The 15802-nt window shown below is 30.4% G+C and overlaps 1 long non-coding RNA gene across 3 annotated transcripts; it reads left to right on the top strand.

Moving 5' to 3' along the window:
* The first annotated feature begins 8504 nt into the window (after nucleotides 1-8504).
* LOC145951629 (uncharacterized) lies at nucleotides 8505-14058 on the top strand. 3 transcript variants are annotated; one of them, XR_014429441.1, is made up of 5 exons: nucleotides 8505-10464; nucleotides 11262-11350; nucleotides 12031-12297; nucleotides 12391-12492; nucleotides 13423-14058. It is a non-coding gene; the product is annotated as an uncharacterized LOC145951629 (long non-coding RNA). The 3 variants fall into 3 exon arrangements; XR_014429439.1 differs by having other exon boundaries at nucleotides 10222-10464; nucleotides 12006-12297; XR_014429440.1 differs by having other exon boundaries at nucleotides 10225-10464; nucleotides 11280-11350; nucleotides 12006-12297.
* The last annotated feature ends 1744 nt before the right edge of the window (nucleotides 14059-15802 follow it).

Below are 15802 nucleotides of genomic sequence, written 5' to 3' on the forward strand. Positions count from 1 at the left end.
AAAGGCTACGCTACCCTACTTCATATGCATGTTCTTACATCATCATGACCACTACTAATTTAGCATGAAGAGTATCCTTGGTATCAAGATAAGCTACAAACCCCCCAAGAAATGCACCATTATGATCCTGAAAGAGTCTTCCACTTGTAAATAGGTTAGGGGAGCCTCTACCACCACCATCAATATTGCACTTTAGAAAATCACAAGTTGAAGAATGACAATCTACCAACTTTATTATTAGGTTTCTTTGGGGATGGATGTTGCCCAAGAATTTTTTCATTATGCAAATATATGGATGGCCATATAGATGAAGATTTATAACCCACCATAGGAACCTTATTACGTAAAAAAATGTGCTCTAAAAAATATTACCCAACAATCATCAAAATGAAAAAAAAAACTCCACACTAGTTTCAAGGTAGCAGCTACCTCATTAAGTTCTGAGATTGAGGTTAAACCTAACCATCCTTCATTAAGTTCTAATTAATCGCTCCACCTATTTAACTAACATTTTGGCCATGAATAAATGTGGAAATTGTATAATAGCATCCTTGAAATGACCGCATTCACCAATTGAATTCTTTCTATCATTAACAGGAACACACCCTTCCAAAAGGCCAATTTGGCCTTAATTCTGTTTAGTACTCCTTGAAAATGTCATGCCTGTGACTTACCTTTGAAAATAGGAACACCTGGGTAATTAAAAGAAGTTGTGTCAGCAACAAAATCCAAGAGGTCATTTATTCTAGTAGCTCTAGCTGAATGTGACACCTTTACTACCCCAACACATATATTGTAATAATGTAAATAAATAAAGAAATAAATTTTTCAACATTGGTAAAAGGATCCACATAAAACCTTCATAAATGTTCTTCAATATCCAAATAATTCAAAATAAAACTTGGAAAATAAAACATCAGAGTTTACAAATTGTTTTCAAAAGAATAAGTATAACTCCAAATATATATAAAAATCCATGTCCTAGAAATCCTCTGCCCCGATGTCACAATATCATAACACACTCACAACTCAACTGTCGGCATTTTGGATGTCACTCATAATCGAATATTCCTCACCTAAAACATTCACAAATTGTACGGTGAAAAAAAAATCTATACGTAAAGCACACAAAGAAACACCACGACAAAATTTCTATTACAACTCATTATACAATTACAATTTCCATCAGGTTCATACATGTCAAGTTCTACCGATAATAAGTCAATATTTCATCATCAAATCTCAATCATACATATACACCACCATCACACAATCAACATTATGTCATCCATAGCCACCATATCACGCAACCAGCACCATGTCATGCTCACACCACTACTATTGCATCACATGCTTAGCGTCGTGCCACGCATACATATGTACTCATTATCACATGTGTCATACAACCCACACTATGCCATGCTCACACCACCGTTGTCGCATTACTCGATCAGCACCGTGCCACACCGACATATGTGCTCATTGCCACACACATCCCATACTATGTTATGCTCATGCCACCATTGTAGCAGGTCATGCTTAGCATCATGCCATGCATGCATTTGTGTTAAGACATCACACCTCAGTCCACAACTCAATTTTCACATCACACACACAATCAACATTCCACTCAAAATAATAAGTCATAGACAGAACTTGCACTACATCCTCATACACATCAATATCATTACCAAGCATGCATACGAATCAAGCACCAATTTACATCATATATCATCCATATATAAACCAACTCTACAACTAGTATCATACTACTTTAAACAACTTTTCAATCCACATGATAATACCTTAGAACATCAAAACAACATTTGTCTCCCTTTGAAAACTATTAAAGAAAACAACACACAGAGAGTTATACTCATCCAAATAAGCTCAAATCTATCTCAAAAGAAATATAAGATAATAATATACAACTCTTATGAAGACATGAAATTCTAAAAAAATCATCTACTTAGCCAAAAATTTCAAAATCCAAAACAGTTCTAATTCATGCTGACAACTTGACCCCTATTCACTAAAACTGCCATATCTAGAGTTTAGACATCCATTTTGAGTGATTCTAGAGTCATTAGAAATATAACACCCAAAGCTACAACTTTTGTGAAGAATACGAAGCCTAAAAGTGTCTTTAAGGTCACTTTGCATGGATGACAACACAAAATCTAATCTTTCATGCACTAGAATGGAGACTGAACTTATAACTCGCATAACTCAATCAATTCTTAACATTTTTACACGATTCTTGAGTCTAAATTATAGTCCAAGTGTTTACTTTCTAACCCGATAAACTAAAATCAATTTGGTTAATCACACAGAAAGATATTACAAAAATACTAAGGTACATCGATAAGTAAAATCTCTCAATTACTCATTAATTCATATAATTAAGGATATTCATCAATCTATAAGAACCCTAACTTACAGAGCACATCCCAATAAATCCAATCATCATCTAGATCATCAATTTTACCAAATAATATCACAACCATGTTCATAAATCAATATGAAACTCGATTGAATCATCAATTTCACAAAACAACCTACCGATTATCAAAACCCCAATCCCTCATGAACCCTAACTCACAAACACATTTCAAACAACTCAATCTCTCTCTTAGAACATAGATTTTAACATCTAATACCAGAAATACACTCACAAGTCCACATAGAAATTATCAGAATCATTAGGCATCCAAATAGAAACAAATATAAAATTACCAAAAATCCTAGGGAACTTTCCCTCTACTCATTCCCTCATGTGACTTCGCATATAAAAAATCTCCTTTTCTCCATACCTGGTTATGCAAATCCGAATATTCTTAGTGAGATCTGAGACTGTTCCTGAGTTTTCCTCCTCAAAGCTTCTGTATATCCTTTCTTCTCCTATTAATCCTTCAAGATGTCAAAAAAGGGAACTAATGGAGTTGGTCTACTAACCCTTCCTTTTCATTCCCTTAGGCTAGGTCAACCCAACCCAACTCAATTCCGACCCGTTTTTCCTTCCTTTCCAAAATAATTATTAAATAAATAATAATATAAAATATATTTCACTTCAATAAAAATAATAATAATTATATCTCTACATCCCAAAAAATATAATAAAAATACAATTTTATAAATAATATTATTTTCTGAAAAATAGGGTGTTACATTGAAGACATAGATCCAAAGAAAAAATTTTCATTTCTCTAGGATGATAATTTGAGTTGATGCTTCATTATAGAGTTTAAGAAGTGACATTAAATTCTTCATGTTCTTAGTTGACCTTGACAAAACAACATGATGTCAATAGAATAAAATATGTTGAACAGTGTATGGAGTCCTCGAGGGCTTGCCATGGGCAATAACAATCCATGATCAACTAAGAAGGAAATCCCTCAGCTTAGCATATCCTCAACAATATAGAAAAACAAAGGGGAGACGGGGTCACCTTGACACACCCTTCTCTTACAAGTAATATGTCCCATTGAGAAACCATTAACACCAAAAGAGAGCCTATCTGAGTGTAAAATGGGTTCAATCCAGTTATAAGAAAATACTATTAAACCCAAATCCTTTTAAAGTTAAGAGTAAGAAATTCCAATCAAAAGTATCAAAAGCTTTTTTATTGTCTAACTTAATGGCCAAGTTTCCACCAAAACTCTTGTAACCTATCATGTTTATAACTTTTGAAGCAATGTAAATACTGTTAGAGATATGTCTTTCCTTGACAAACCCCTTTATTGACATGATAATATTTTAGGTACCAAAGTTGAAAGTCTATCCACAATTACTTTTGTGATAATTTTAAATTGAAAATTGGCCAATGCAATAGGCTAATAATTAGATAACTTATCTGCTCCATTAAATTTTTAGAATAAAAGCTACTAAAGTTGGAGTTCAACCTCGAAAGAATCCAATTTTGCTAAAGGAATTGTAGTGTTGAGTTGAATTGCCCCCAAACTCGTTAAGAATTGGTGCACTTGACTTGTTCATGGAAAAAAAATAGCATGTTTCACTTCCACCATATTTGGAACATTTGTTAACATAGTATTATCTGCTTTTGTGACCGTCAAGAGGACCACTTTTTCAATCAAGTCATTATGCCAGTACAAGTTATATGACGAATATGGAGAGGAGTAGTCCAACACAAGCGTTTCAATAGCCTTTGAAGACTCTATAATGGTATCCCAATCACACAATAAACACATTTGTTTCATAGCTCTCTTATGCTTCACAATTTTATGGAAAAAAGGTCGTATTTTGATCACCATGAACAAACCAATTCAACCGAGCTTTTTCCTTCCAAAAAGCTTCTTCGTACATTAGTGCTTGCTAAAGTTCTAACTGAGCTTTAGCTTCAGTCTCTATAAGATCTTCCCCAGTACATTGTATATTTTCTAAAGCTTTGTTAACATTTAGCACTCTTAAATGAACAAACCAATTCAGTTAAGCTTTTTCCTTCCAATTTTTTTTTCATACATTATTGCTTACTGGAGTTCTAACTGAGCTTTAACTTCAGTCTCTATAAGATCATCCCCACTACATTGTATATTTTCCAAAGCTTTGCTAGCATTTAGAACACTTAGATTCCATTGCCAAAAACCTCTTTATTCCATTTCTTAACAAATTGATTTAGCATTTTTAACTTCTATTTTAGAACAAACATGGAGTAGCCAACTACTTAAACTCCCCAGACCTCCTTTACTAGCCTATGATAGTCCTGATGAAGAGTCTGCATGTTCATGAACTTGAAGTAGCATTTAAACGAATGCACCCATTTTGTTAATGACACAAGTAATGGGAAGTGATCATACTTACTTTGGATTAGAGTACAACATGTAACAGAATCCCATGTATCCACATAGGCAAAATTACAAATGGATCTACCTAGCCTCATGTCAATGCATTAATTTTTATCCATTAGACCAAGTAAACTTTTCTCCTTTTGTGAGAAGATGGACGAGTTAATGATCATTAGTCCAATCTAAAAAATCAGAGCAAGAAACTAGAATAGGTGGATTACCTCCTTTTTTATCATGAGTTCCAAGAATTACATTCAAGTCTGCCAAAAGAGCTAGGGCCCACATAATTTTGTAGTAGCAATCCTAGTTCTACCTACAACTCTGAAGTTTCACATATGAGGTAGCACCATATACAAAAAGTAGCAAGTCTTATTAATAAAGAGATTGAGAAAACAATAAGCTAAGACGAAACCATTAAGATAGATGGAGATAAGTCCACTGAGCAGTGTTAAATCCTCAAAATGTTGCATAATAACATGATATATATTGTTGTTTTGCTTGAAATTAATGTTAAATCTTCGACAATACTTCATTTCTTTATTAAGTGTGCAATAAATAGGGAAAATTAAAAAAAGAATGAAATCAAGACAATTAAGAGATAAACTAAAGCAAATATGAAGGTTAAAGATATGCACAACCGAGCTTGACTTATGCATGATCATGCTTCAAGAGAAGCACGCCATTATGCACGGCCAGAATGTTAAGCATGACCATGCTTACCAATATGCATGGCCGTGCTTTTTTCATAACATTAAGCATGCCCATGCTCCCAAAAACAAGCCCAAACCTAAGATATTAAGAACGATTGTGCTTACCAATATGCACAATTGTGCTTCCTTCAAAATACCAAGCACGTTCATGCTTCCTGAAACAGGCCCAATCTTAGGATATTAAGCACAATCTTGCCCTCTGATATGCATGGTCGTGCTTCAAGAGTTTGCCCTAATTTTTGTTTATACATAAGGGTGTCTAGAGCATGTTGTAACTCCAATTTTTATTCAGCTTTTAGTTTTAGTCTTACATTTTCTATATTTCTTCTTTTTTAGGATTGTGATTTAATTTTTCCTTATGAACCTTTGATAAATTCATGATTTTTTTTCTTTTAACTTGTCGTATTATAATATTTCTAAAACTTATCTTAGTTAATTAAAAGTTGCATGATCAAACTCTTTTAATTAACAAAACCTTAAATTAATTGAATTATTTGAAAATTGGCATGATTATGTTTTTTTCTTAATTTCCAAATTGAATTAATTTATTAATTCATTTCTACGTGCTTATGCCTTGTTTTTAGAATAAATCACTCACGATCAATTTGGGTTTCTCTTAAAATAAAGATTATGGCTTTCTGGAACCATAGGGTTGTCAGTAATTTTAGAAGTATAATTAGCGACATTACTTACTCATTCATGAATTTTATCTTTGGGGGAAGTCGAGGATAATACACAATCCTAGGTTTTTTAATCTTAATTTCAATCTTTTATTTTTTTTTCTTTAATTTTCCTCTTCTTTCAAATCAAATTTCTATTCAAATTGCTAAAAACCATAATTAAGTTAGTAATTACTTAAACCTAGTCCTTTGGATTCAATATCTAAACTCTATCGATTGTTACTACCGTGGTGAGGTACGCTTGCCTTAAGTGTATTTTACATGCAACAAGTTTTTGGCAAAAACCCCAACTGGTCTTTTTTATTAACAATAATTAGTTTGAGTCCAAGACCTCTCAAAAAACTAGCAGGAACCCTATCAAGGGTAGTCCAAGGCTTAACAATCAACACCAGGTTCAGTTTATGAGTGGAACACAAATGCCACAAAACACGCATAGTATCCTCATTGGCTAGGCCTCTTGCATTCCAATTGAATTCCTTAATCATGAAAAATTCCCAGGACCACCACTACAAGAAAAGGGTTGAATTTTAACTAGTTTACTTTATTGTCTCAACTTCCTCCTCTACAACTTATACAACATCTCTTCAAAACAAGAGAGATCTTGAAAAGAATATGAGATAACATCAACACCATCTTCATCCACCTAATCACCCCATAGATGTGAGATAACATCTAGATCTTTATGTATATTATTTCTAGCATCTTTGTTGGATGCCAGGAGCATATTATCCCCTGTTGAATTAATATAATTGGAAATATGAGTCAATGTGGAAGCACCCTTCCCATTATCTTACCCAATAGGCCTTGCATCAAGACTTTGATTGTTACATATCTCAACACCTATAGTTGGAGTATGATCCATGTTAACAGAAGGGAGATCTGGCTAGATCATCCACTGCAACTTGCATTTCCAAGTATATCAACATCTTCCTTTTCCACTTGTTCATCTTTCTTCACAATGTCGACATCCCTACCTGAGTCATGCTTCCCTATTTTAGCCTTGGGAACAAACTTCATCCCTGTCTCCTTATGTCTCCCTCCATTAATATCATGTTTGCATTCTACCAAGGAGTGACCAATGGACTGACAAAACGAACAAAAGGCAAGTAGTTTCTCATAAATAAGATCCAAAAAGAACAAATAACCTAGTCGTTCCACAAGAAACTGATCACATAGTTCCTATTTTAAGTCCGCATCCACTAATACTCGAGCAAAATATCCAAAATTTCTATTGATTGTGGCATTGTCAAGTGAAAGTGGAGTGTTAATTCCCTTAGCTTTGGCGAATAAAATACGAGGCCACCAATACTATTAGGGAAGCCGAAAGATTCAAACCTAACACTGTGCATTATTGATGCATAAAAAAGGATTAAAATCTAAGGTCCATGATAAAAGTCGTAGAACACCACCATGCTTAATATTCCAAGAGCCACCTACAAAACCCTTTCTAGGTCTTCAACTGACAAGAACGAAAACTCAAAGAACACTACAAGAAAAATACAAAATAGCGACCGAAATTAGCAACCGAAATTTATCGGTCGCTATTTTGTGACCGAATTAGCGATCGATTAAAATAGCGACCGATTTAGCGACCAAAATTTATCAGTCTCTATTTTGCCACCGAATTAGCGACGGATTAGAGTGGTAGCGAGAAAATCGATCGCTAAATCGGTCGCTGTTTAATTGTGTTTCATGAAAACATAGTTTGCGACGTAATTAGCGACAAATTTTGAATAAATTATCATAAAAATTGTAACCGAATTTAATTCGGTTGCTAAAAAGAATTCTTTTAGCGACCGATTAAATTTCGGTAGCTAAAAAATACAAAGCAACTTTTCATAGCGACGGTTTTTTTCGGTCGCAAAATATAATTTAAGCTTAACGACTGAATTAAAATCGGTCGCTAAATTTTTTGTTTTTCTATTAAAATTTCAATTGATGTGGCACTTTTTATTAAAATGTCAAAATTAGGTCTTGATCTTTGGACGTGTGGGTTATGGGTCAACCATGCTACCGCAGCGCCACTTTGATTCCTTAGTATAATATTGAAAGTAATATATATATATGTATGTATGTATGTATGTTTGTATGTATGTATATATATATATATATATAAAATACAAAAGCTTATGATTTCTCACTTTCTAATCTTTGAGAAAGTAAGTGTTTGCAAAAAGTGTATTTTGATTATAAAAAGTGTTTTCATTTTAATTTATTGTAAAATGATTATAATGTTTAATTTTTCATCATTAAAAAATAACCATTACAAAATTTATTTTTTTAATTTAATTATTTATTATAATACTTTTAGCCACCGTATTGACCAAAAAATTATTTTGAATTAAAATATATTTTAAAATTTTAGTTAATTCATTATCATTCACTCACTTTATTAAAAAGTAATAAAATATAAATAATTTTTAAATAATTTAATAAAATAAAAATTTAAATTATATATCTAAAATCTGTAACAATTTCTTAAATACAATATTTAATTAATTTTAATATATACTAAATTTAATATTAGAAAATTTATTATGATTTTAGTTATATTTTTTATTATCTTGTAATTTAATATTGGATTTCTTTTGATTATAAAACATAGTAAATAAATCTAAAATCTGTATCAGTTTCTTTGATAAAAATATTTAATTAATTTTAATATATAATAAATTTAATATCAAAATATTTATCTGGATTTGAGTTTTAATTATTATAATCTTTTAATTTAATATTAGATATCTTTTGATTATAAAACATAATAAATAAAATATAAAATCTGTAGCAATTTCTTTGGTACAAATATTTATTATCAGAATATTTATTATAATTTTAGTTATGATTTTTATAATCTTTTGATTTAATACTGGATTTCTTTTGATTATAATATTTTAATGTATTTTATTTGAAATATCAGTTAAAATATTTTATTATCTTTTCATTTTAATTTATTATAAAATAATTAGAATATTTAATTTAGCATCATTAAAAAAATAACCATTATAAGATTTAATTTATTTAATTTCATTATTTATTATAATACTTTTAGTCACTGTATTGATAAAAAAATATTTTTAATTAAAATATTTTAAAATTTTAGTTAATTCATTATCATTCACTCACTTTATTAAAAAGTGATAAAATATAATTTATTTTCAATTAATTTAATAAAATAAAAAATTTAAAATAATTATTTAAAATCTGTAAAAATTTCTTTAATATAAATATTTAATTAATTTTAATATATACTAAATTTAATATTAGAAAATTTATTATGATTTTAGTTATAATTTTAATTATCTTGTAATTTAATATTAGATTTCTTTTGATTATAAAACATAGTAAATAAAATCTAAAATCTGTATCAGTATCTTTGATAAAAATATTTAATTAATTTTAATATATAATAAATTTAATATCAAATTATTTATTATGATTTGAATTATAATTTGTATAATCTTTTGATTTATTATGATTTAATTTTTATAATCTAACAACCCAATGTTTTTAATTGTTAATAGGACGTGAGACTAATTAAAAATTTGATAATAAATTAATATGATTATCCTATACGAGTGAAATTTAAAACAATTCCTTTATTTTAATCTAATTCAATAATAACATGTTTGATTCAAATTAAATTTTAAAATAAATGTTTATTTATTTATTTATTTTAAATAAACTAAGCACAAACTAAAATTTTAAAATAATGCTCATAAAGAATTAATTTTTTTGATTTTTATAACTTACTTTTGTGATACCCTTCCTCCTTCTCCTTAATTTGTGATAAATTATATGGAAATAAACATATTTTTAATTGAATCAAATAAGAATTTTGACTTTACTCAGGAGATGAACAATTTACTTGAAATTTTATTAACATAATAATTTTTTTAATGCATGATTTATGCAATTTGACAGTATCTTACAAATTTGAGCAGCATACTTTTCTACTACCTACTAGTATTTTACAATAGGTATAAATTTAAATATATTAAAATATTTTAAAAATACCAAAAACACATAAAAAATGTAAAAACAAATAAACGCTCAAGGTATTTTACTTTTAGAGTGGTCCTGCTTCCTTTCACTTTCCCAAAATGTGAGTAGACATTTTTCCATCCCCGTGTTTCACCAAAATAGGGTTGATCAATGCTTCCTTTCACATCCCCGACGAAGCATAACGGACTTCAGTAGGAGCCTCCGTCGACTATTCCACAACCCAAGCACTCTGTGTCCTCCAAGCTTCAGCGGTTGAAGGACAAAGTGAAGGTAATGTGTTTTCGTCGCCATTTCTAACCTTGTTACAACTTATTTTTCATCTTCGCAATGGCGTCGTTTTAGCTCACTTCTTTTTCGTCTTAATCCGGAAAGTGTTTCAGTGGTTTCTTCATTGCTGGCGTTCGCAATGAGGACGTTTCAGCTCTTGTTTCCTCTATTGCGTGTTGTGTTGTCGTTTGTATAAGTGGTTTCAGCGTGTTAATTCGAGAGAAAGGGTACGTGTGTGGTTGTGAATTGTGAAGTAGGCTATTGTTGGTTTGCGAGATCAGTTTGGAGGCTTTGTACAATCTCAACCTACTATACTGATGTTGTATCGAAAACTAAATAGGGTTTCTTTCAAAGTTGTGTGTTATAGGATGTTCTCAGTTACATGAGAGCTTTGATTTGAATGAATAATGGTCATTTATTTCGGAATAGCTAAGATTTGATTTTTATTGCGCCTATCGAGTGTTCGAAGGCTTGCATGAAAGAAATTGGAAAGTGATTTGGTCATTTTCTTTCTCAGTGTATTTCAGATTCATTTATTATGTGGGAATGAATGTATTCCTCAGTGTATTTCAGATTTTGTGGGAATGGATGTAGATATAGACCAACTCATTGTAGTCCAATTAAAAACTCAAAGGTTCAGCCATCTATGACTTGGTTGAAGGAAAGAAGCATTGCTTGAACACAAAATCCATGTTTATTGAATTTTAGATTAATAAATATATTTTAGACTCCTATTAAGCTATCTTGTTTTTAATATGCTGCAACTTTTTTTTTAAATCTATTTCTATGTCATTTGATAGTGTAATATTTGACAATAGTGAATAAAGCCACCTTGCACGAGTTCCGACAGCCACCTTGCACGAGTTCTGGAAGCCATTTTGCACAAATAGTAAGTATCTTTTGAAACCAGCTTAATAGTTTGCATAATTTTTCTTGGTTTTGAAGATGACTATAAAAGTTAGTTGATACAAGAAATGACAGATGCTCAACCAACAGTATAGCATGATTGTATATGTGTATCATTCCATACTAGCTAAAAGAAAAATAGTTAGTTGATACAAGATTAACTCGATAACAATCTTAACATCATTATTGTGTTCATTTTTCATGTCTGTCTTTAACAAAATTTGAAATCATGGAAAGAAAACTGACTTTTTGGGGCTAGATATATCAATTTTCTTCTATGTTAACTAATTTCCAAGGACACACTCCCAAAAAATTTTAACTGAAAATAATGTTTAAGCTTAAAAAATTGTGGAATTACTAAAGAGTTTTAACTTTAAATTTAAACTTCTTATTTTTAACTTCAACTTCGAAGTAGCCTTTAAGTTTAAGAAAGTCAATTGATTGTGCGTTTTTCTATCTTAATTATACAATAGCTTAAGAGTATGTTAAATGAAAAAAATGCTATAATATATATATATATATATATATATATATATAATTAATTGTTCTCTTGTTTAGAATTGTATGCCCAACCAAATATATAAAGAAAATGATATACTGATGTTAAAGACTTGTTTTTCTTTGGTGGATTGTTAAAGACTACATTACAATCCTTTTTACTAGTGGGATCCACAACATGATCGGGCCATACGAAATACTTTTGAGCATAAAGGATCAACTCTTCTAAAAAATGCTATGCATAAGGTTAGACTAGGTGTCGATAAGGGAAATTGGATCCCTGAAAATTCTTGAGCTACTTTGGATCAACATTAGGCTTCTGAAAAATTCCAAAATAAAAGTAATACTGCTAATGGGAATCGGGCTATAGAGAATGGAGCAACAGCCTACACTGGTGGCTCCATATCTATAGGAGCCCACTTTGAAAAATTGGTAAGTTTATTTCATTTTTTATTTATATTTAGTTCAATTTAATATAATTGATTGGTTGAATTGCAATATTAACTTGTATTTAAATTTATATAGGCGAAGGAGCTAAATCGTCCCCCTACTTCTTGGGAATTAGTGAAAAAGACAAAAAAACTTAAGACTGGAGAATGGGTCAGTGATAAAGCCCGCAACATTGTTGTAAGTTAGTCTATTAATTTAAAAACCTTTGCAACACCATGAGAATCAATTAACATTGTTGATCAATTTTGTCTTGTGATGTTGTTGTTGTTGTTGTTGTGTGTGACTATTGTTGCATTTTGTTAATCATCACTGATCTTGTTCACTTATCTTACTTTTATGGTAGATTTGTTTTTGTGGCCACTTCATTTTAGAAACCACCTTTGCTTGTGGTTTTCTCATCAACCTTTTTTTTCAGTGCAAAAACCTTGCTCATGTTTGACAATAACAAAAAAAGAGAGGATTTTCGGAGTTTGTATGCACTCTATCCTGTTAATATCTGTGAATTGCAGAGTCGTTTAAAAATCAAAAAATCATAATTGTTGAGTTCTATTTGTTCATGATTTTCCTAAGGGGTGTTCTCACACTACTAAACCCTCACTTAACAAAATCTCTTTGTCATGTGTTTTATTTTGTAATTTTGTATGATTATTGCAAATAAACATGATAGAGCGTGAATCTGTTAGCTTGTTTATATTGTGTTGAGTGTTTCAATGCTACCTGCGATTTCACATTTATAAGAGCTTCTTGTGTATTCCCCAGTTAAGGATTACTAAGGACATGATTGCTGTCGATTTTTATCGGTCGAAACATATTAGAAATTACAATTTTTGTGAGTATTGTATCTATAATTTGTGATTCTGATTAGTGGTAAAATTAACTAAAATTTATGATTTTAAATCAATAATTAAAAGAGTGTTAGAGTGAATGTTCTCTTCCCAATTAATTTTACAACTCTAAGAAGGGTTTAAATATATCAATTGTGGATTTTGTTGTCTTGAAATTATTTGCTGAATTATTTGCTGTAAAATAAGAATTATTTGCTGAATTAAAATCAAAGAATATGTTGTCTTGAAAATTTTGTTGAAATAATATTTTTTATTTTTTTAGGAGAAATATAAGGAGCGTCTAATTGAAGTCAAGTAACAAGCTACACAGGATGACACAGAGGGCTCTGCTTCTACTTGTATTAATGATAATGAAGTTTATTTGTAGGTGGTTAAAACGAATACGAAGGGGAACTTGTATGGGCTTGCTGGATTGACCGATGATTTCATTCGCTCAACACTTCCACAATCTTCTATGTCACAACCATCACCAGTCACATGCAAGGATGTTTGAAGAAATGCAAAATAGGATAACTAAATTAAATGTTGAGCTTGCTATAAAGGAAGCAAAGGAAAAAGCATTGGAAGAACATATACGACAACATGATGAGCAGATGCAGTATATACTACGCCATCTCAACATTAACCCTTTAAGGCCAACCCCTCCTCCACCGAGTACTACCTTAGATGATCCTAAGCATGGTGTTGATGATGTTCTTGATGAGATAGCAGAAGACCCTTAATTAAGCTTCCTTATTTTACTTGTTTGAGGATATTTTGTTGTATTTCACTATTACTTTGTTGAAGTTTAAACGTTTTATGTTATTATCTTATTTTTAGCATACCATATTGACAATTATATTTTATTTAGTTTTCACTATAATAATATAAATTTACATCGATGAGATTATGTCTTTTAGTATGTTCTAGTTTATTATTATAAATTGTGTAATAAATATATTGTTAATTTCATATTCATTAACAGGTATAAATTTATAATTTAAAAAGAATTTAAAAATATTGGTTAGCATTAGCGACCGAAATGATTCATAGCTATTTCAAGTTTTTAGCAACCGAAATAGCGACCAAAATAGTTCGTAGCTATTTCAAGTTTTTAGCAACTGAAATAATTCGTAGTTATTTTAAGTTTTTAGCGACCGAAATAGCGATCAAAATAATTCGTAGCTATTTCAAGTTTTTAGCGATCGAAATAGTGACTGAAATTATTTGTAGCTATTTCAAGTTTTTAGAGACCAAAATAGCGACCGAATTTATTCGTAACTATTTCAAGTTTTTTGCGACTGATTTAGAGACTGATTTTAAAAATGATTTTATTAAATAAATAAATAAAAATTAGCGACGAAAATTGCAACTAGAAAATTCGGTCGCAAAATTGGTCTCGAGAAGTTAGGAGACCAATATTCTAGCAACGAATTATGAATGTATAGCGACGGATTTTTTTGGTCGCTAACTTGCGATGGAAAAAATTTCGATCACTATTATCAATAGCGACCAGGGTTTTAGCGACGGATTTTTTCGGTTTAGGGTTTAGGATTTAGAATAAATAGCGACCGATTTTGTTGGTCGCTAAAACTTGATTTTTTTGTAGTGGAAACCCTTCCCATTGGATATCATCCACCAATGTGTAAGCAGTTTTCATAGATTACTCAAATTTGAATATAAGTCTTGAAATTTTGGTGGAGTTAAACCCTTAGCAAGCACCAACCTCCCATGTAGATTACTTTTGTAGCCATCTAACCCTACTTTACATTCCTCTTTAGGAATGAATGTCGTGATAGTGTCACCTTTCATTCAAGGCACTAGAAGTTGACTTAATGGAATATTACATGCATTATGAAGGGCTTGGACAAAAGATTTCTTTCTAGGCCCTCTAGGGATTGAGGATGTTGGGGCTATATAAAGCTCCACATCCAGAAGAAAATGTTACCCAAGCATTATGTGATCAACCATGAAAGCGTGCAAACCCTACATCAAACCCTAGTTATCGTATACCATAGGCTATACATCCTCCCAAAACCTCAACTAATAATTAATATAATTAAGTTATATAGAATATATAATTATAAATATTATATATAAAATTGAAAATATGTATATAGTTATTCAATGAATGTCAATGTTTATAGTCCTCCTCTCTCTTCATTCTCTCACAACTTTATCTGTGATCACATAGTATTATCATACTAATTTTTTTTCACTTAAATTTCATTATTCTTTTATTAATCATAGAAAAATATTGTTTATTCATTAGTTGCATTATTTCTCACTTATAGTAATTAAGATGATTATAATAACTATATATTTTTTATTAAATTATTCAATTTTAAACAAATTTTGATTTTACAATATGATACTATTTTTTAAAAATTTCACATCTTTTATAGTTACATAAACATCTTGTTTATTATCATGATTTTGTACTAATTATAGTAAATATGTATTATAACTATAATAATTTATTGTGTTACTCTAATTTTTATTTTGATCCTACTATAGGATTTTTTTAACTTACTATATTAGAAACTAATCTCGTTCATGATACTATGATTGTCACTGATTAGTACAAAGAATGAGCGTGTTCTTGGGTCATTATAGATACATAGATAAGATTGACAACATAACGAAGAATTTATCCCAGATAC

The sequence above is a fragment of the Cajanus cajan genome, chromosome 9 (genome assembly GCF_000230855.2).
Source record: "Cajanus cajan strain Asha chromosome 9, NIPB_CcT2T_4, whole genome shotgun sequence".
NCBI lineage: Eukaryota > Viridiplantae > Streptophyta > Magnoliopsida > Fabales > Fabaceae > Cajanus > Cajanus cajan.